The sequence below is a fragment of the Motacilla alba genome, chromosome 1, assembly GCF_015832195.1.
Source record: "Motacilla alba alba isolate MOTALB_02 chromosome 1, Motacilla_alba_V1.0_pri, whole genome shotgun sequence".
Lineage (NCBI taxonomy): Eukaryota > Metazoa > Chordata > Aves > Passeriformes > Motacillidae > Motacilla > Motacilla alba.
Genome location: NC_052016.1, coordinates 27,347,331 through 27,369,137, shown reverse-complemented (window position 1 = coordinate 27,369,137; position 21,807 = coordinate 27,347,331). Strand labels below are relative to the sequence as shown.

Genomic DNA, 21,807 nt, shown 5'->3' with positions numbered 1-21,807 from the left:
CTAAGGTATCCCCAGCCTCTGCCACAGGCTCACTATCTGCTTTATATTCACCTCTGCAACAAATGGTGTCTCCAGCAAGCAGAGAAGATGCCATGGGGAGAAGCCATCATTTCTTGTTTCTCTTTATCAGTGCTCTGAAACACTTGCAAAAGATTCAACTGCACTCCCATACACTTCAATAAGTAAGAAATAAAATATTTGGTGAATGTAAATTTGATAGAGGACTCGCAGAGGGGCACAAGGCACTGACACTCTGCCAAGATGGGCATCCAAAATTGCACATCCAATACTGTGTATCACAAGAAAGTGTTTTTCCTCCTTGCCCTTCATCAAAGCTGTACGGTCCACAGCTAATTAACAAACAATGTCCTGCCACACTTGCCTTACTGCAGTCACACTTACCAGAGCGCTGCTCACTGGCTTTAGCAGTTATTCCCAAAGAAATCAGCTAGACTTCATGACAGAGAAAACAACAACCTGTGACTGTAATGTGTGTAATGTGTACAGAATAATTTTTTCAGTGAGTGAGCTCCGTTTACTTGTGGTAAAAACCATGCACTAACCACCTCAAAACAAAACACCCAAACAAACAAACAAACAAAGGCCAAAGCCTTACAGAAGTACAACTTCAGAGGGCACAGATGAAGGACAGATTTATCCTTCCATGACACTGAGTGGGTGAAAAAATCTGTGCATGCTTTCAAGAGAACTTGCTGGACAGACTACCCGCAGCTGACAACAGGCTTTTGGCTGCTCTTTTTTTCCAGCTGCTTTCCCTACTGATAAGGGAGAGGACATAGCAACAACGATGAGATGAATGTAGCCTTGCCAAATCATCCACAAGTCTTTGTTACCTGGAAACGAGAGCTATCATTTCACTGATAGCACAACAACAGAGGTGTGGAAGGGGAAAAGCTCATTGAAAGTATAATGCCATAAATCCTTATGGTTTATGCTAAACTAAGTGACTGAGAGCTCCTCTGTTGCTCTCTTTAGATTTAATGGGCTCCTCACAGACAGTTTTTTAAATTTCATGGATGCCTGTAGCCAGCCTTGGTATTGGCAACAGCCTCCTGCCTTAGGAGGATGAGCTGAAGCAGATGTGCACTTTCACTAGTGGGAGAAATCAACACCACCTTAACTTTGAAAGTTTGTCTTTGCCTGCCTTTCTTAACCAGTATGCTGAAAAGTCACAGGTGTGCCAGGAGCAAAAATTGCAAGCAATATTTAAAAACAAATATATAAAAACAAAGTTTACACAGACAATGGAGAAATGTAGACACATGGATATGGAGATACCTGAGGCTGGTGCGACTTCAGTGCCCATCATGTCCATTTGCGGATATTGCTGAGGGTAGGAAATGCTGCCAAGTATCATGTTCTGCTTCCACCTCATATGAATTTACATTTCTATGTGCATATACAAACTAGCATCTGATGTGCTATCACTTTTCTGCTTTGCATGAATTGTTTATTTTTTCTACAAAAAAAAAAAACAACAACAAAAAAAAACCCCAAACCATTGCTTAATATAATTCTGCACATAGAAAACAATGCTGGAGAGTAGCACAAAACAGCAGCTCAAATCTGGTGGATGCAGTCACAGCTTACAGTGAATTTCCAGTATAACACTGGAAGATATAGGTACTGTCCAGTTATTGAACAACTTGCTGTAAATCTCAGCTGCCATCTGGAGAAAACCATTAAAGGTTAGCAAATGAAAAGCATGATTCCTAATAATGCTTTAAATTAATATCGGAGCTACTTCCTAGAATTGTAATACCTAGTTATTGCCTTCTGCAAATACAGTGCTACTGAAAAGTTTAAAAGCAGCAGGATACATTGAAAAGCCTGTATGTTGACCCAAAAAGGGAGTTACTTTCAGTGTGTGAAAACAGAAGCCACAAATAAGTTTAATCTTTCAAATATTTATGCACATATTTATCTTCAAGAACAAGTAGTGCAACAGCATGAGGATGAAGGCATGAGACATCAGCATAGCTACTAGAAAACTGTTGTATTGACTAGGTTTCCCCCCCACTATAATAAATCTTGTGGTAGCATCCTGAAAGTCCAGGACCCCACTGTAAGATAATACAGAGACACAATCAAATGATTTCTCAGGGATCCAGCCCAGACCAACCTTGTGTAGACTACTTTAGGACCCCCATGGAGTCGCTACTACTTCCAGAGCATAAACCCAGCTCAATGGAACCCTCCAACTCCAGGTTTGTGCCTATGCCACCAATAAAATCCGCGACGTGGTTTGCAGGAAGAGAGAAATTTTGACTGCCTGGGTAATACACTATGCTAGCTTTAGGGAATGTGTTTTCTGCACACACCTGTACACTGAACAGCAGTATCAAAAATGATAGCAACTGCACAGGCTCTGGTGCTTGTAATTTCAGATTTTGATCTGAATGGCCAAGTACACAACAATTGCTGCAGAGTAGCCCACCTCAGATGCACGGCTTCCAGTGTAGAGTGGCTACATTTATGTTGTCAGTGAAATTCTCTGTAAACAGCAATCTTGGTGTGCAAGTCACTGCTTTCTCTATATACCTGTCAGAAACTCTGCAGAGAAGGCAGCCGTGTTTTAGTCAACATGACAGCTGCTACAGTTCATCATGCTCCTGTAAACTGCCTTAATGCCCAACTGCACTTACAAGTACATTTGAACATCTTATTTTGACCTACACATGTGGGCCATAATTACCAATTTCCCTGTCTAGGTACTGCTGTTGTTGTCCATATCACCACTTGCCCCTGAGCAGAAACATAGAGCACGGGTCTCCTGAGTTATTTTGATTTGTGGCAGGAGCTTTTACCTGTACAGTGCCAGTTAGTGTCCATTTTTTGACACTAATTATGTACTCAGAGAATGACCATTTTGCAGCCATTGTAGACAAGGTGCTTGCTACGTAGGCCATATGTGGGCAAAGCACACAAGCTACTGCAACTCTTGGCTGAAGCAGATCCTGTCCTGAAGAGCAGAGCCTTTGTGTGCCCCTTTATGCTGCAATACTGTGAAGTGAGAGGTACTTCCCTTCTCTCCTAAGAGCACTGATGTGTTTCCTGCAGAGGAACAGCATTCACACGGGGTGTACAGGGGACTGCTTCCGCTCTTGCTCAGTTGAAAGCATCCCTGAGTCAGTCAGTTGCAAGCTGTTCTGCTGTGCTGTGGAGATAAAGCCATCATGCCTGAGGGGACTACTAGAGCACCCATTACCTACAGCCCTCTCAAACCACCACTCTGTATCAAGAGGAATAAGACCATGCTGGGTACCTGGCAGAAAACATTCCTGAAAGGCAAAAACAATCTTACAGATACTCCAAGCCATCTCTGACCATCCGGAGGGGTGGTAGGATGGCTCAGTGGGTCAAAGAATCTGACCCTCAAAGAAAAAAAATTCTGTGAGGATGCAGAACATCTCTAATCATCTTCAGCTTCTGTAAAAACATACACTAATTAGCATAAATATTTTTAAAAATGCTCCTATACATAATAATTCTAAAGACAGCCTGAAAACTAATTAATAGTTCTGGAATCCTTTTTTTCCCCTCCTCTTTCTGGAGCACCATCTGGTGCCCTTCCTAAACTACCAAGGCTGGAGAATTATTTATGTGAGCTTTGACCACGTCTGAACAGCTCACAGAATGATGTATGTTTTTAATGCCCTGATACTGACAACAAGCCTTTTTTCCCTAAATTAATAGGAAACAAGTGTTTCACAGTGAAGATAAAAGTGACTTTGTGAAGTTTTACTCATTAGAAGTTGCCTTTTGTAATAGATGAGGATCTTTGCAGAAATGTCAGTGTCAGCTTGTCTGACCAAAGGGAGGGATGCCATGGCACATGTGGTATGGGTTGTATGTGCATGGTGGGAATTGATGGTATATCAGGTTGGTCTTAATTAGGTCACAAAAACAAACAAACAAACAACCTATGCCAACCCAGCCCCACCACATACAGAAACAAAACCCTAGATCAACCCATGTCCCCCTCCAGCAAAAGAGCAGCTGCCTTTAGCTTCTCACAGGTACAAATCAGCTTTTCAGGCTGATCAGTTTAACTTTTTAAATATGTTTTTCTTTTTCATAAATGCATTTGATATGCAAATTCACACTGAAAAACAGATGCTCACGTCTAAACCAAGCCATAGAACCACAGAATAGTTTGGGATGGAAGGGACCTTCAAGATCTTCTAGTTCCAGCCCCCATATCACAGGTAGGGTCACCTTCCCCCAGACCAGATTGCTCCAAGCCCTGGCTTTGAACACTTCCAGGGATGGAGCAAAGAAGAGTGAAAGGCTGGGTTTTGAGACGCAATACAGGTGTTGGGAGTATCAGACCCCACGGAGCAGGGCTGCAGTGCAGCCCCTGCTCACCGGTTGGTCCCCAGTCATTCCCCCTTCTGGAAAGCAGCATGGGAACCTTTGAGCAGGAACCCACAGCTTTTGCACCAGAGGGCTGTGAACCTGCACCTTTAGAAACAGGGCTCAGGTACTTTAAAAGCACCTGTTACAAATAGTCAATAAGAAAACCTAAACTCTCCATTTACAGATCCCTGTACTCACCAGCAAATCTCAAAGCACTTTTTGCTGGACATAGCTGCTTTTACCCTTGTTTTAGAACAGCACAGAAAATGTCCTCAGACACACGGTGTGGAGAGCTGCCAGCTGTGGCAGAGCTGGGATGGGAAGAAGCAGTGACAAACAGTTGGCACAAAGCAGTTTTAAATTGGGTGACAGACCACCAGGCTGCAGAGTTGTGTTTCATTTTAAACCCCTAGCATTATCCTGAAGTACTGTTTAGTAACCATCACGCCTTTGCTTTGAGGGTGAAATACCAGAAAGTCCCTAGGAGAAGCTTCACACCTGAACCTGCCTTCTGTGCACCAGCAGCTGCTGCAACAATTAGGTTTCCTCTCTAGACAGTCCATATAAACACCTGAAACTGGCTGCTACAGTATCGAAATCAGTCCAACATAAGATAAATATCCATCAGAGCCATTAAAAAAGAACCCCTAAACTTCAATATATTAAGTGTTCTAAAATCAAAACAAAGCACCTTAAATCAAGCTGAATGTATCTGAGTAGGTTTTCATTATCTAGATTTATCTTGGGTACACGTAATTTCTGTCTCATTAAATTGCAATATAAATTGTACGCATAAAAATATTAAACATGTTTTCTTTTTAAAATGACTAAAATGTGATAAAAGCCCACACGATACTTTCCCTTGCCTTGATGTTTGCAAGAGAGTACCATATGGCTTGTCTGAATCCCTCAACAAGAGTTTTCCTGAATTCAAAACTGATTTGATTTGGCAGCTCCTTCTTTAGAAAAATGTAAATTCCCATAACATGTTTTAAATTACATTCTAGTTAATAAAGCATTATTTTCTAGTTTGAAGTACAAGCAAGCTTTTACATATTTTTCATTTTCACCATAAAGGTAAATTCTTCAGTTTTCAGAACTGGCAGTAGTATTTTTTCCAATCTTCTCTGCATATCACTAATAAAGTAATATTTCATAGTTGTCTCCATGCCTCCTCCTGTATCTCAACATATTAGGGCACACCAAAGACCCAGAGTATATGGTAATCTTTTTCCTAAACAACTGTGCATGCTAAGAAAGAAAATCAAAGGGCTTTATTGAAACCTATTTTCTTCTATAGGGAAAGGTGCAGCACAAAGTTCTCATGACTGGCAAAGAGCAGGCAGTCAGGATTTGACAGGAGGAATACTCTGAGCTGGTTTTCCAAGGCTGTGCTACAAAAGACCATCCTTCCTATGACTTGTCTTCCAGAACAACTAATGTAATTAAATCAGCAACTAAGGGCTTTTTTTTAATCAGATATGATTACAGGCCATGTGGTATAATAGTCTGGTTTTGTCTTGGATTTCACACCAGGATGAAATCACTTTATTTTTCAGGATAGATTCAATAGCTACAAATAGAAATTGCTGTTTAGTTACACTTCAGAGTACAAAGTAGTTTATCATAGGTTGCTTCTGTGGGCCTAAAGAACCCTGGACTACAGGTTTTAGTACAATAAACCTTCCCCTACAGCTGTGTCACAGGCTTTTCTTTACAGCAAAGGAAAATGAAGCTTGTTTGACTGTTGCTCACAGGTATCCCCACAGCAAGACAACGAGTTAAGAAGCTGACAATATCCACTCACGTTTCACAGAAACATAGTAAGTACTTCACATCAAAAGTGTCAGGAAGACAGGGAAGAGAGGAAAATAAATTAATAAATAAATAAAAGATTGTGGTCAGGTGAGAAAAAGACTGCAAATTAAGCTTAAACTGACAGGTTGCCAGAGCATCCATGCTTCGGAGAAGTTTGCACAGAGGTGACAAGTTTCCACAGGACCTTCCACCAACTTTGTTTGTGGACAAAGTGATGGGCATGAAGTCATGGGAAAGATAGCCGTCATTAGGTCTAGTGTCCCTCATTTCCTTAGTTACATCTCCACACCTTTATATTCAGTCATTTCTGTGACTGAGGGTGACCTGCACTAGACTGAACAGACAAGGCTCTGCAGAAGCAGGCACCTGGGAACACAAATCCCAGAATAATGGAGAGATGGCAGGAGGATGCAAGCAAGCAACCCATTCCCTGCTATCTGAACAAGTAATCAGCTGAAAACAAGGTGAGCTGTAGTTGTAGACCAGTTTTTCTACCTCCAGCCATTAAGGGATAGAGGTACACTGTTCTAGTAGTCTCACTTCATTAAAACTATTATTTGAAAAGCAGGAAAACAAGAGGAAAAAAAGTCTTCATCCCTCAAAACCAAAATTCAGGCAATTCAGAGGATGCAGCACATTTTCTGTATCAAAGCACAGTCCTAACTAATCTTACAGAGCAATTCTAATTAGGCAGGAAATGAAGAACTGTTCATTTCAGACTGGCTGAAAGAATAGTGGATTGATTTAAATCAAATCACTGATTTTAATCACAGATTTAAATCAACCAAGCAGGACACCTTGATTTAGTTCATCAACTTTAATCTTGTACTTTTTACTTTTTTCCTAATGAAAGATCATTCATTTTGTTAAGATAATGTGGGGAATTGTGAAAAGAACACACTTTGTGTTAAAATGGCTTAAAATCTTTATTCTCACTCAACATTAATGACTTGTGACTTCACAGCTTGAACTGACTATTTTTTTAACAGTTAAAAAGCATAGCTTTTTAAATTCATTCACATTTTAAAGCTTATGAAAAACACTATAAATTATTTTAGAGATTGTAATAAATCTAGGTCTTGATAAATGTAAAGATTTTTGCTTAGGTATCTTCTAAAACTGTCTGGGTAAAGCAACTCCAATTTGAGACACCACCAACTTAACCAATTTCTGTGAAAGAACATTAGAGCCCAATAGAAGATAAGACATTATGTAATTTAGGTACACCTATTAAAAGTATAAAACCTGACATTGTGCAACATTCTCTTAAAAAAAAATTAAAAGCTATCAAGATATTTTTGCAACTGTGTTAATACAAAAAATATGACGAAATGGTGCTGAGATCACAATGATGAACTGTTCAGAGTACTTTCAATATGAGATAGAAATCTCAATTAAATGCTACCCTAGGAAAAGAAAAAAAAAGCTTCATGATTTATGAGGGAAAAAATTCTGAAGCAAGTGTCAGCAAAAAAGGAAGAGGACATGTAGGGACAATCCTTGTGCTGGAAAAGAGCCGGGGGTGACAGAAGAGCAGAACGGATTTCATGTGTGGGTACATGTAATACAATGTGGCAGCAGAATAGAGAACAGCAAAGTGTATTAATAAGAATGAAGAGAGGCATTAAAATGAACTAAGGGATGTTTCAGGAGAGTGGACTGAGAGACACATTATTAATAGTACACCTAAATGCTACCAGTGTACAGCGTTGGTGTTTCATTCAATATTGTTTCCTTTTTTGCCATTTAGAGGCTTGACAGAGAGAAAAGTTGTTAAAAAACACTCATTTGGTACCAGTGCACACCAAGACATACCTCTCCATATAAAACCCAGCAAACCAAACACAGAGTTACATCGGCTAATAAATATAAGACAAAAGCACAGAGAGCTTGTAGCTGAGCAGTATCTCATTTTAATTGTCAATACAATTCTGACTGTTTTTGTTAGGGAAAAGCTACAGATGAAAAAAACAACTCCTAATCTTTATGAGCATTTAAATCTCCACTAGGGTGCTGGGGGCTCTGCTAAAAATGAGCCATGAAAAAATGGTGATACTTTATTCTTTAGTCCTGCCCCCAGCAGGCACTCAAAGCTGTGGACTCAGAGCTGTCTATTTCCCTGTCAATGTCTTAAGCACCTTCCCCTTCTCTCCTTAGCTCTGAAAAGCTCTGAAAGAAAGATGGGGATGGAGCCCAATTTGAAACATTCTGAGCCAAAGCAGACCTAAACAAAACTTACAGTCCCTTCCAAAAAAGATTAAGTATGTTTGATTTGCTCATATTCTACCTCAGAAATCTCTGAGGGTAATTTTTCCACTCTTACTGACAATGTTCTTGAGTAAGAAAAGATTTACATTTGAATTTGAACAGTTAAAGTACTTTTCCTTACAAACTATGGGAACCTGCAGCACAAAATGTCAATCTGCTAGCCGAGGCAGATGCAGTGATTCTACTTTTCATTTTCTTTAACATGACAAAGAAGGACTTTTTAAACACCACTTGAGAGCACACAAGTGATAAGAACAGTCAATCCAGAAGGAACATTCAGAAGAAAAACAGACAAAACCAAGCTACCGTGGACAAATGATGAAGATTTAACAAAAACTCCAGACTGCTGGCATTTGGCGTACATGTCATATAAATAAAGTACAGCTTAAACAGCAATGTGGAATTTCCTCTGCTTTATGATTAGGAGCTTCAGCTACTTAGTTTTGTTCACTTGCTTTGGAGGTAATATTCCAAGGCCCAAGCTACATAACCTGTGCACTCTTGGTAATTGAAGTTACCTACCTGCAGCTCCAAGAAGTTAAAAGCAGAACACAGCAGCAGGTGGATTTGTTGGGTACCACAGTCTTGGAGAACTGACCACTACAAATACATGCAACAGAGAAGGTTACAACATCTTAAATAGTTACACCCTTCACATAACAGCACCTAACTGTGCCAAAAGAAACACTCTGCAAAAGCAAGGACATGATGCCAGTTAAGAGTGAAAGGGGTGGAAATAAAATCAGCTGCATTAACTAACAAGAGTGCCAGCATATTAGCCTCTAAGCATCTTTTGCATGCTGTCTTCTCTCCCCTCTATCCCGGCAGGATTACCTAGTGCAGTTTACACCATAGACCAGACATGCTTTTGAAAGCTATATTTGTTAATGTCACCTCACTCTCCAATGTTATAAACCAAGTTTATACAATTTGGTGTGGATTGCTCAACCTTGACCTCCCTTTCCAGCAGAGGGGAGGGAGAGAGGGGACACAAAGGCTCTCTCAATGTCAGCACTTAACTTTCTCCTCTCAAGTCTTTCACACCTGCACCTTTTAAATTTACAGGTTTCAAGGGAAAGTAATACTCAGGGCCTTCAAAATTCTGTAAAACAAAACCCCATACTTCCTATGCTTAGAGAGCTTCCATAAATCACACTATTAGAGCTGGACAATGAAACTGGTTCAAATGATATTTCAGGGCACTTCAACCAGTTTCATTGGTTCAAGTGAAACAACAGATGCCTCATGAGGTACTCTATCATCTATCTCATCTTAAACATAAATTTATCACTCAAAAAATAGTATCAGAATGTACACCTACACTGCTTATAAACCTCAGCCTGTACAAGCCCCTCTAACCAGAGGAAAGCTGCACTGTCTTACAGACAATGAATACATCTTTGAATTCATGTGTATATTTTTCAAAAATCACTAACCTTGTTAAATTTATATATTAAAGAGAAAAAAAATCAAACTTTTTGGTAATCAAAGACTCCCCCCTGCCCCCCCCAACCCCCCTCCCCACCCCCCCCAAAGACAGAGAGCATCTATTTAGTAAAATAATAGCTATCCCAGCTGGTTTTGGCACACCTAGCTGGATACACCTATGCCAGCTGCTGCAGTCAGATGGAAATCAAGGACAGACTTTTCCCTGTTTTCCATCACAGCCAGAATTACTATGCTTAGTCACTTATCATAACAGAAACACACACTTAGGAATAATTACTAAAAAACTCCTTACTCTGTACTTCTCACCAGATTTCACTGCGCAGATTAATCAAAGCATAAAACCCAATGATAGGTTAAACCTCGGACTTGGCTGTTTTCAGAAGGACACTGGCTATGTGCTGACACACCTGCTTTCTTGCCTCTTCTGTATTTCTTCTATTCATCTATCAAAGAAACAATCCTATACTTGTCTTGTGGAAACAGCCACTGGAGAGAAGTGAATCATAAGAGCAGTGAACAAGCAGTCTTTTGGCTCTGCTCTATTCAAAGGAGCCATACATTCAGGATAACATTGAGGCAGTTTTCTTTTCTACCTAACTTCACATTGTAATTTTTGTGAAGAACACATTTAAGCAGGTGTCTTCAGTCCTATGGCTTTTTGATCCTAGATAAATTGTTGGGTATTTTAAAATGTCTACACTTTATGCAATAGTATTTTACATTAAGAAAAAACCCCAGTCTTCAAAATAATTATTTCCTTAGAATTACAGTCCATCACCTTAACTTGTGGTTTGTCTTCCACTGAACACAGAATGCAGCATTCCTTATTTTCATTGTTTACACAGGACATGCCATCTTAAACAGAGTTTACATTCTTCTGTGATAGCAGAATAGATAGCTGTAAAGATAGCTTTACAACAAGAGTATAAAATTATTTCCATTAACAACCTGTTTTTCTGGTTTAAAAAAAATTCACATGAAATAAGTTGTAAAAGTGTGACATTTTGTTAAAACACTGACTATTCCTAGTAAAAAAAACCAAAACCAAACCCAAAAGCAAGTTCAACTAGAGATTATTAGCATTACAACTGGGCATTTCAGGCCAAACATGAACACTTGGATAGCTAAATAAAAATATTTATGATTATAAGATTTACAATTGGAGTTAAAAAATAAGTGCATGTACGATCTTTTTGAGAAATTGACGTTCTAGCTATCAACTTTTTGAGCAATAATTTTAAAGTTTATATCTGATAAGAGCTGGAGCTAACACATCTCATTTTAAAGGTACATTGCAAATAATATGTTCAACAGTTTACAGATATATATGATATATTCCTAGATTTTGAATAATTTAAATACATCAAACAGAGACTTTCTTTCATGGTTACAAAATTTTAGACAATCACCTTCCTGTTAAAAAACACAAACAAACAAACAAAACCCCCCAAACAACAAAAAAACAAAAAAACTTTCAAACTTGAAATTTTGGCACATTTCAGTGCTTATGGGCTGGAAACCTAACAGCACCTAGGTGTATTCTGTAACTTGCTTTTGCTACTGTTGAAAAACAACATTTGTGACCAGGTTATGACTTTTCCTCTCCCCGCCCCCAGTCTAAAGCAAGAGAAGGGATCCAGTTCAGCTCTTCTAATGCAACCAGTCTGGCAAGTGGAAATTTTAATTTACTGAGAATTTTACACAGTTCTGCAGAACCCTATATATAGCAAAGCAGAAGCCTACAAAGATGTTAAATATTTCATCAATTTGGATTCGATCTCTGCATTATTTTTTCATCTCCATATTCCTGTATATATCAATGAAGGACAAATAAAATAATTTCAAATATTCAAATTAGCAGATAAAGATGGGACTTTTCAAATATTAAGAAACTGTTATATGCACTTAACTGAAAAAAGAAATTAGATAGAGATTTTACTCTTTCCAGAAACCTGAAATGTAAGTGGGTTACATGTACGGTATGCATGTATCTACACATCTGTTCATGCCTATGTTCATTCACACTATTAAATATAGACAGATTTCACAAAATCTTTTCAATCTCACACTAATACATTACTGAAACATCAAATTAAGAAAAAGAACCACCAAGCCAAGTTAGTGAAGTCATTACAGTTTCTGGAGATTTCAGCCTTCAAGCTCCCTTTAAGTGCATGAAGAGAAGATAAAATGCAATAGCTGTGGCTTGGGTTCTGATTTCAGCTGCTGCTGCATAGATCACTGAAATTTAAAAGTTATTCCAGGTTCATATTAGAGCAAATACGACCTGGCTCTACATTTTTAATGTCATCATGTATATTTTTTAAATCACAGTGGAAAATTTTGTTATGGCCACCAGAAAAAAAAAAAACACTGAAAGCTGATTATTTCAAATCTCCATGTCCTTGCTTCTCTCCCTAGCTCATGCTAGTCAACCAACACAGCATTATCTTTCATGCTTCATCTAAATTTATTCTCTTCAACACACCAGTCAGCTTTCATGTAAAGCAGGGTGCAAGACTTTATGTAGACCAAATACCTTAATTTAAATAATTTACTGCTAGGAACATTATATGTTCTATATCTAGAATAACAAGTAAAGTATCAATAGAAAGCCATGACCAACCTATGAGTATTAGAGAAAGAAAGGTCTTCTTGGCTAAAGCTCTGAATAAAGAACAAGGATGCTTGTATTCTTCTCTGCCACCAAAAATTAAACTTTGTGCATCAGTCAAATTACTTTCAAACCTTTAACCAGCTCTATAGTATTTCGTGATGAGAAAATATTTCATTGTGTAAAAAAAAAAATAAATTAGTGAGTATAGTTAAATGATCCAACACCTGACTACTGATAAGCAATTCAGGTTTTCATTAAATATGTCATTTTAAACTCTGGTAGGTTAAATGCTGAAGGTACATAACAAATAATGACAAGCTGTTCTGATTTAAAGGCAAATACTTGTATTTCATTAATGCAAAACAATTACTGTATTTTCTATATCGTTAGAGTTTCAGTATCCAAGGCACCATAAAGCCTAAATAGGGTGGCAATTCAAAGCAATAACTGCCTTCCTGTGGCTGTTTCCTTTCTTGATTTAAGCACATTCATATCTAACCCAGGTGCCCAAGCATGCAGATGGAAGTTGGATGGGCCGTTCTTATCTGACGCTTTCCTCTGATGTATAAAGGACACATAGATAGCTTGTTAATGAATCTTGGCTTTACCTACAGATCATGAAGCAGGCTGAACTTGTCCTGTAACATCCTTGAAGATCAAAACGATCTCTAAAACAGGCTGGGTTTCAAACTTACACAGTAAACAACCTGTTAATGCCCACATCCTTTGGGAACAAAAGAAACCTTGACAAAAACACCACAATTTTGCCCAAAGGTATATCTCCTGCCTTCAGTCTTATCCATGCAACCCACAGGACTCTCTCTGTTGAGTCCCTTTCAGGCTAATGAATTCTTTGTTTCACAACAAACTCAAAGAGATCTAAGTGATTTTGCTGACTTTTGCCCAAACAGGCCTACACAATCAGGTTTAAGGCAGAACAGCTCAGGAAGCCCACCGAGGCACATCGAGTTTTACCTAACACTTTGTTACTGGATTACAGCACATGTGCTCCCTTGGCTGACCTGCATTTCCACTCTAGGGATGGGTACTCCAAGAGCAGCTGCCTCTGAAGTAACCACAAAAGCTGCTATTTAATCCAGATTCTACGGACATTGCAAAATAACCCCTCTCAATGCACAGTTAGTATAAAAATACACCAATTTCCACAGAAAAATCTGAAAGGAGTCTGATAGCAGCACCTTTGTGAGCCTTTTGTGGGTTTTATGACACACCAGCCTTATATATCTGGGGAATAAATAAACTGAACACAGTAATAATTTTTAAAATGATTATTTAAGACATTCGATATGTATTGTAAGTTGAAATACCAACTTATAAAGTGCTTCTGAGATTCTAACCTCCAGGTTTAATTGCATTAATAAAAAAATTGTTATCATTTTTATCATGGCACCCGACTTTGAAAACAAAATCACCGTTTTCTGTTTTGGAAAAACAAAACAGATTTTGCTTTCAGCTTGTTTTTTATGAAACATAATATGGGAAGAAGCAGCTTTAAACTGCTGCTTTTAAGTGTCACTTGGAGGCACGGCTACTTAGAAAATTAAACCCATAATACATTGTACTACAAATGCAACTCCAGGTCTCTTGGGTATTAACCTCATGTTCTAAACACAATTTAATTTGGCTCTGCTGCCTGTCAGAAAATTGAGAAGAGAAAGCAAGACTGTATCTTTTCCAGTACAGCAAAAGGATCAGTCTTTCTAAGAACTTGCTATTCCAATATACTCAAAATCACTGTGTGCAAATACCAGAATTACTCCTTTTCACTTTCTATTTTCTGTTCAAAAAGTATGTGACAGAAAAAAGCAGTCAGTGCAGAAAGTATTAAAACACACATCTAATCTACTTGATTTTAGAGATGTTAGCATATTTTTATCTGGTATTACAGATTTGCAATCTTCCACAGTGCTCAGATACCACAATTTCTCTCTGCATTTCAAATGTTGGCATTGTGAGGGCTTCTATTACCATGGTATGAAGCAACCTGAAGACTCAGCCTGCACTGTACCAGGTGCTGCACATCTCTGGAGGCAGACTGCCACAAACCCTTGCAAAACAAGGAAGGCAGAGGCACAAAATGAAAGGCAAAACATTTATTCTTCCACTTTTCCTCCCCACTTCCCTGCCATCAAAGAAGCCACAGGAAGTAGGATCCGGTGATCACTGATGCGCTTTGGAGGTGAGAAGCTGGACCGTGGAGCTGGGAATGCCACTGCGGAACAGGTCACACCTGCTGCTCACCAGCAGTCTCAGCTGCACACAGAAACCTGGAAACCTCACTCTTTGAGATAATTTTCTCAAATCCCAGCCTGAAATTGCAGAAAGGAGCAGACCCATCTCTAACAAAGGGCCAGAGACTGAAATCAACTTCTCCAGTAAGATTAACCCAGGAATTCAATTGTAAATATGCCATTGCTGTGGTACCTTGGTTGGCCTATTTTAAATGGTGAAAAGGCAGGAGATGAGAGGGCCTAAGAGGCAAGGACAGCTGTCTTCCTAGGGACAGCACATTTCACAGATTCAAGAGATCTCAAAACCTGTTAAGTCCTGGGCTCACAGCCACAAGCTCTGAGAACACAATAAAGGCCAGCACTGGAGGAGTCCAGATAAAACAGACACTAAGAGAAACAGCTATTTCATGCTTTTCCAGGTCTGGCTTACAAAAATGACATTTCCCTGTAAGTTCTCCTGTTAGCAAATCCCCATGGATGCTGCTACCAAGGGCTGATGGAAAATGAAGCATGAGAAAGGAAGCAGAGTCTGCATCTGCTGGTGCAGGATGATCAGCCATAAGCAAGAGATGTACTGTTTGCTCCACAGGTCTGAACGCTCACCAGTTACCACATAACCTCATGTTTTTCATCTGAAAATTGTATAGCTGATAAAGCTGCTCCTGGACAGTAACTGTATTATTTTTAATAGGGAAGAAGAAATAAAAGGAGCAGAAACTATGAATAATATGCTTTGATAAGCAATAGATATTTTGCTTCAGTTAAAAATTATTATAGAAAATTTATAAATCAGGGTCCCTCTCAAAAAGTTAATCAGAGATATTTCTGTATGAGCAGAACAGCATAGATATTAACATAAATTTAGAGAGTCAGGATTGCTTTTTGGGTGAACAAGGTGACATATAATGGAGAAATCTGATTTCCTGAATTGCCCCTTAGTCACACCCTGAGAAGATATGCAGCTTGGCATCCCAAGGCTAAGCACAACCAATTGAACTGCTTCTTAAGATTATTATCTCTACACAGTATGAGATCCCCCAAAATTCTGTTATTATGGGTAAGTGAAATTCCGCAATTTTGTACAAATTTATAAAACGCTCTGTTCATCATATCAGAACTACAATTATATATTTGGAGATTAAAAAAAAAAAAACAACCTGACAAATCAAACACCTAATATTCCAAATCTACTCCAACTCAGCAAATTCAGAGCTGTAAGTTGTCAAAGAAAAATTTTTTTCTTATTATTTGAAGACATCTCTGAATATATCCTAAGAGGAAAGCAACCAAAATCCTTCTATCCCTTTAGAAATGTAATTTTTTGAATCAAAGGAACAAGGATTTGTAATAAGGTATCTAAAATTCAAGGTGTCATCAGGCAAATCCCCAACTATAACAGGATCCACAGCACAAGTTGTTGATAGCTGCAATCCCCACATTTCCCTCCCTCTTCTTGCCTGCCCAGTTGCAGAGAAGCATAGAGCACCAAGTGTTCCCTCTTTGTGTATATAAAATACAAGTTCAGGATGTAACTCAGCCCACATTTCCCCAGCTAGAAACTAACCTGACTTGCACTCATCTCCATCTGGAAGAAACACATGACAGGACATTATGGGGGGAAAACTGCACAGGGGACTCATCACAGACCCAACCCAGGTGCTTTTTCACTAACACCAGTTCTTCCCACATAATCTCATGGCACTCTAAATACTGAGTGTTATAAAGGTGAACTGTGTAAATATGTTTTGGGTTTTTTTGCAGTTAAACAAATGTGAAATCTTCCATGTCACATTTAAAGAACCAGTAAACAGTTTTTCAAAGGAAGAAAGCAATAAATGACATATTTACTCTGCTTGGTGGGATACCCTGGCACGTCTCCAGGAACTCCATTAATGCTCCCAGTCCTCTTCTGGTTTTCTACTCCTTACCTGCAGGCCTAAAATGCAAACAGCACTGTGCTCTAAAACACTTGCTCTTGCCAAGTACAGAAGCAGAATTCCCAGTTTTCTAGTGTTCATCACTTATAGCTTATATGGCGTTTGTAGAGGACGTGGGAATACAGATCAGCACAAGCAGAAAGTCAGCCAAAGATACATCCTCAGGAATGGCCAGCTCTGGGTAGGTGTGTACCCACCGTGCCCCTGAACATCGTGCAGAATCACAGGCTCATAGCAAAGTCTGAATTGAAGGGGGTTTGGAAATCATACAGTGCAACCTGCTGTTTAAAGGAGAGTCCAGATCAGGTTATGCATGGCCATGTCAAGCCAATTCTTAACTATTTACAATGAAATACTACATTTTTATCTAATCCTCTTCAAATTAGGTAACAAGGGTAAGAAGAACACTCAAATACCAGATAGGTGTTGACTTTAGCTGACACCTTTCATTTTGACTGATTTGCATATATTAAGTTTTCCCTTTAAGGAATGGTCACTTCTAATACACTTTTGAGACAGAAAGCAAATGCAAGATTAAAAAGTGGCTCCAAAATCACCGAATATCCTCTAGAGCTTTGTAATAACATGGAGATAACAAACAATAAAAATGCAGTTCCAGAGACTTTACCAAAGCATCCTAGAGAGCTTGTACTCCAGTTGCCATCTTGTGTAAGAACCCAAGCCACACTATTGTTTTCCAGCTAGAGACAGAAAGAAACTGGTTAGCTGTTTTGTAATTATTGTGTGACAGTACTAGAATACCTTGTTTGTGCTGGACTTGGGTCTGTCTAAATCTTGCTGATATCAATCAGCTTCAGTGACTGCTGGATCAGATCCACACCTGAGAATTTAAGCAATTTAATTAAGGCTTTGTCAACCCAAAGTTTGTTCAAGAAGCATCTTGCCATTAATGGAAGCAGACAGGTTGTTCTTTTAAACTTGTAAGACTCCCTTGAGAACCACAGCAAACATTTTAGGTCCTTGATGTACAGCTAAGGTTAATCTGCTTTAACAATGTCCTAATCAGCTAAGATGTGCTGGATATTGATGAGAAAGAAAGCAGAACAGAGCCTTGATTAACTGAAGGGCAAATTAAGTTTTCAGCTGAATCCTGGGACACTGAAAAAAATAACAGGTGGAAAAAGAAGGAAAATTTGTCTCCTGCAGAATAAGGAAAGATCTGAAACTCTTACTCTCTTTGCAGAACAGATAACTACAGGAGAGGCATTTGGATGAAGAATTACAATCAACCAGGACTGGAAGGCTCAAAGGGTGGTTCCATTAAGAAACTCAATATCAGATTAAGACCACAGGGAAGAAAGATCCTCTGAATGTGAGTTTTATTAAAAGGACTGTTTCAAGAAAAAAAAAAAAAGAAGAGAAAGGAATGTGACTTCGAGTTGTGAAAGAAGGCTTCCTCCCTGCCCTGAACTCTGCACCTGATTGCTAAAATAGGTGTTATTTGCCCTTTCAGTAGCCACCTCTATGGATTTTATCAAAGATTTTTTTTGTGGGAAACCAGGATCACCACCTACTTGTGAGGAAGAATTACACCAGTATTGTTAGATATACCTGGACCACCAGTCTCCAAATATATCAGCACCTGCTGAGAGGGGACTTCATCTCTTGAGGCTGTGATTAACTATCCTGCATCTGATGCTGGGAAACAAAAGTAATAGCCTCTCCATCAAAAAATAAAGTCAAGAACTTAACAGCTGATCATCAAATAAATCATTCCCTAGAACATATGCAGACAGGACATGATCTGTACCATTACAAGTGTATTGGGAAATGTTCAGAAGTAACATTTCTTGCAACAAAAACTGCAACAAATCAAGGGAAACACATCACCAAAAGGATTATGAGGAAAAAAATTGCTGATGTACTATTTAAGTAATGTCGCTCTAGACAGTTCCGAAATTTGCTGTTCTTGTTAGTCAAGGTTCCTCTCAAAGTGTCACTGAAAGAAGCATAACACTGAGAAAAAAACAAAACAAAACAAAACAAAAAAAACCCAACAAAAACAGGTGAGGATGCAAAAACCACTGAAAACAAGAGGTTAGATAGAAAAAAACTAAACTGATTAATTTTTAACTGAATTGAAAGTGATTCAATACCAAACACTGGCAAAATTAACATGGCAAATCAAAATTGTTTTACATGACATTAAAAAAAATAAACTCAAAGAACATTGAAAAAATTAAGAATCCTAATTTCTTCTAGCTCTATTAAATCACAAAATACTTTGTTGACCTTAAACTTCCTAATCTGTAAAGAGACTTTGGTACTATAAGCCATTAAAAAAGTCTTTGTTTTCTTAGAAAATTATCAAGACCAGTATCTTTTGTATATCTCTCCAAACTGTGGTTTAGTAAGTAGGGCTTTCTGAATGTTGTTGCCCATAGTCTTAGTAATGTCAAAATCCTCTTTATTTTTTAGCATACAAATTAATTTTGATTAATGAACAGTCCTTGAGCAGAGTAAAAGTTTGCTTCTACCAGTACCTGAAGCAGAAAACCTATACAAAAAATGCAGCTGAATACACTATCACTAACATTCCTGGCTTATTTATTCATGCTGTAAAATTTCCATTTCAGCTCCTCAGTAACTTCCACTTCTCTCCTTTTAGAGGTAAGTATTATCAGGGCTAAGTTTGCTTTTCAAAAATATGACTAATTTTTTTGTATGCTGATGTAAAGCTTACCAAGCATTTGTTACAAAAACACAGTCCTTAACTCATAAACTCAGGATATTTATCTCTGTATTTTTGTTACCCGCAACAGAACCATCTACAGCCATTCTCTTGACTCTAAGTAAAATTAATAAAGCAGTAAACTCAGGTAAAATTGATTTCCCTTAACTGTAATTACATTCAGTGTGGGTTTTTATGCCACTTCAGCATCACTTTTCTGCTCAGATGAGGGAAAAAGGCATTTCTAGGGAACTAACAAAGAATAGTCATCCTCACAGTGAATCATGCCCTCTTGACCGTGAGCAGATGCTGTTTAGACAGCTGACTCAGATGTACACCTGCCCAAGTGGTCAGATAAACTCCTGTGGTTACTGTACTCAAAATATTTGGGAAAAAAAAATCCAAACAGCCAACAGTATTTTTAAGGAAGTTATCCACAGAAGCTGACAGTCAGATATTCTGTGCATAAGCCTGCAACTCTTCCAGCTCTGCCTTGGAGAGGAACATCTACAAACCCAATGCTACCAGTAGTCCTCCCCAGAGAGCAGGGATACCCAGTAAAATTCATGCTGGCCACTGCTGCAGGTCTACACGGGCAGATCTCCTCCCTTAGGTGGGACTTAAGTCGCTTAAGTGACTCTGGATACCTGAGGAAGTTCCAACACACAAAATAACTATATAGCATAATAGAGCTTCAAGGACTGTTCAGATATCTATCAAGATTTTTTTTATATGGTTGCAAAAAAAAAAAAATAAAAGCATCCTCATTTCTATCACACTAGTACACATGATTTCACAGTCATTGGTTTGCAAGACGAAATGCTGAATAAGCAGTTTCAGTATTTTACAATTTTTGCGGACAAAAATTAAAGGTTCTCTAGTAAAAATGCTGACATTAACTTGCTCCAAGCATTACCAATATTTTTAAAGTTAGAGAACCAGAGAAAAAAACAATATTTGCAAAATTATGTAATAGATCAGTGTTGAGAGCATTACTTTTCACAGACCTCAATAAGTGATGGATTTCTTTCCCCAAAGATTGGAAGATATTTCCCAGACACTGCATACAGAGAGAACACTGCATAGGCATTTAATCTAGTCTCTGGTAATAAAACATTCAAAATGTTTAGAGGATGTAACAATGACATCAATGTATGAAACTTTATTTCATAGAGATGTTGATATTGAGCAAACTACATATAAAGATACCCTAGATTTCTCAATTAAAAACCTACAGAATTTTTAAATGATATCACCATTACCATAAATCACCAAGATTAAAAAAAAACATGCAATGGTTTATGCTCCTTATTCAAGTTAATTTAATAGCTTCAACTAATAATAACTAGGATTTGAAGTTTTCTTGTTAGCAACTAGCAAACTGATTCTTTAGCAAACTTTTTTGACCAGTAAAATAAGTAAATAAATGTATATGACAAAAAAAAACCTGTTTATAGTTGTAAGACTGCAACAATTGAAACTGTGAGCTGATTTTTCAAGTCTGTTCCTGTGAGAAAGATAGGATTAACAAAAAAAAAGACCTTTCTTCTACTTTGTATTCTCCAACACAAGGAAAAAAGAGGTAGAAAGACACAATAATTCACAGGAAGGACACAGAGTTTCTGTTTCAAGGGAAGAATCCAAAATTTTTCTCATTTGTTTTCAGACAAAATTTATCTAGCAATATTTTGTTGAGATTAGCCACAACATAGATAAATATTTATCTATTTATTTCTAGCTACCATCCCTAGCAGCTCAACGATCCTCCCCATGCTGTCCCTTAAGCATTTTAATCTGCTATTCCTTATCTTTTACAGAGCTGTTGGCTCTTTATGATTTCATCATGATCTTCTCTTGATGATCTAAACTCACTTTCCGATACCCATAATTTTTAAAGTTTCCTGGCATTTCTTCAAGGAAGTCTTTGGTCAAAATCACTTAGGATGAGCTTATCTCCCACAGTAATGAAGGGCTGAAGGAACTTCCTTTGAGACACAGCCAAGAAACTTCTAGTTTCAAAGTTTAAACACACCATCGTTGATTGTAATACATCCTTTGCTGCAGACTGTGCTAACACACCTGAGCACATTTGCTTTGCCAGTGAATCAGTATTACTTGAATCCTTTGCACTTGGGGGAGAGATGATGGGGGAAAGGACCTGCAGTTTTGACTATCCAGCTATTCTGCCTCCTCAGGATATCGGTATTAGATATTTGGATGGATACCTATCCGCTCCACTGAACAGGGAAATTGGCTGGTATCTACTGATCTGGAGGACATGTACAGGGATTTCATTTTCTCATGTATCTGCACAGACTGACTTACTGCTGTCACTGTTATTGGTAAATACAGACTTTATTAACCACTATGTGGCCCTTCACAGGGAAGGATAAA

General features: G+C 38.3%; 1 protein-coding gene across 4 annotated transcripts in view; it reads right to left on the bottom strand.

Annotated features, from left to right (window-relative positions):
- ALCAM (activated leukocyte cell adhesion molecule) overlaps nt 1–21,807 on the bottom strand; it is a 116,163-nt gene that overhangs the window by 47,192 nt on the left and 47,164 nt on the right. Inside the window, exon 1 of one of the 4 annotated variants that reach the window (XM_038127775.1) lies at nt 8,989–9,040. The exons of the other annotated variants lie outside the window; for them this stretch is intronic. The gene's annotated coding sequence lies outside the window, so the exon portion shown is untranslated. Of the gene's footprint in view, nt 1–8,988; nt 9,041–21,807 lie in introns of those variants that run through there. 4 annotated transcript variants of the gene reach the window in all.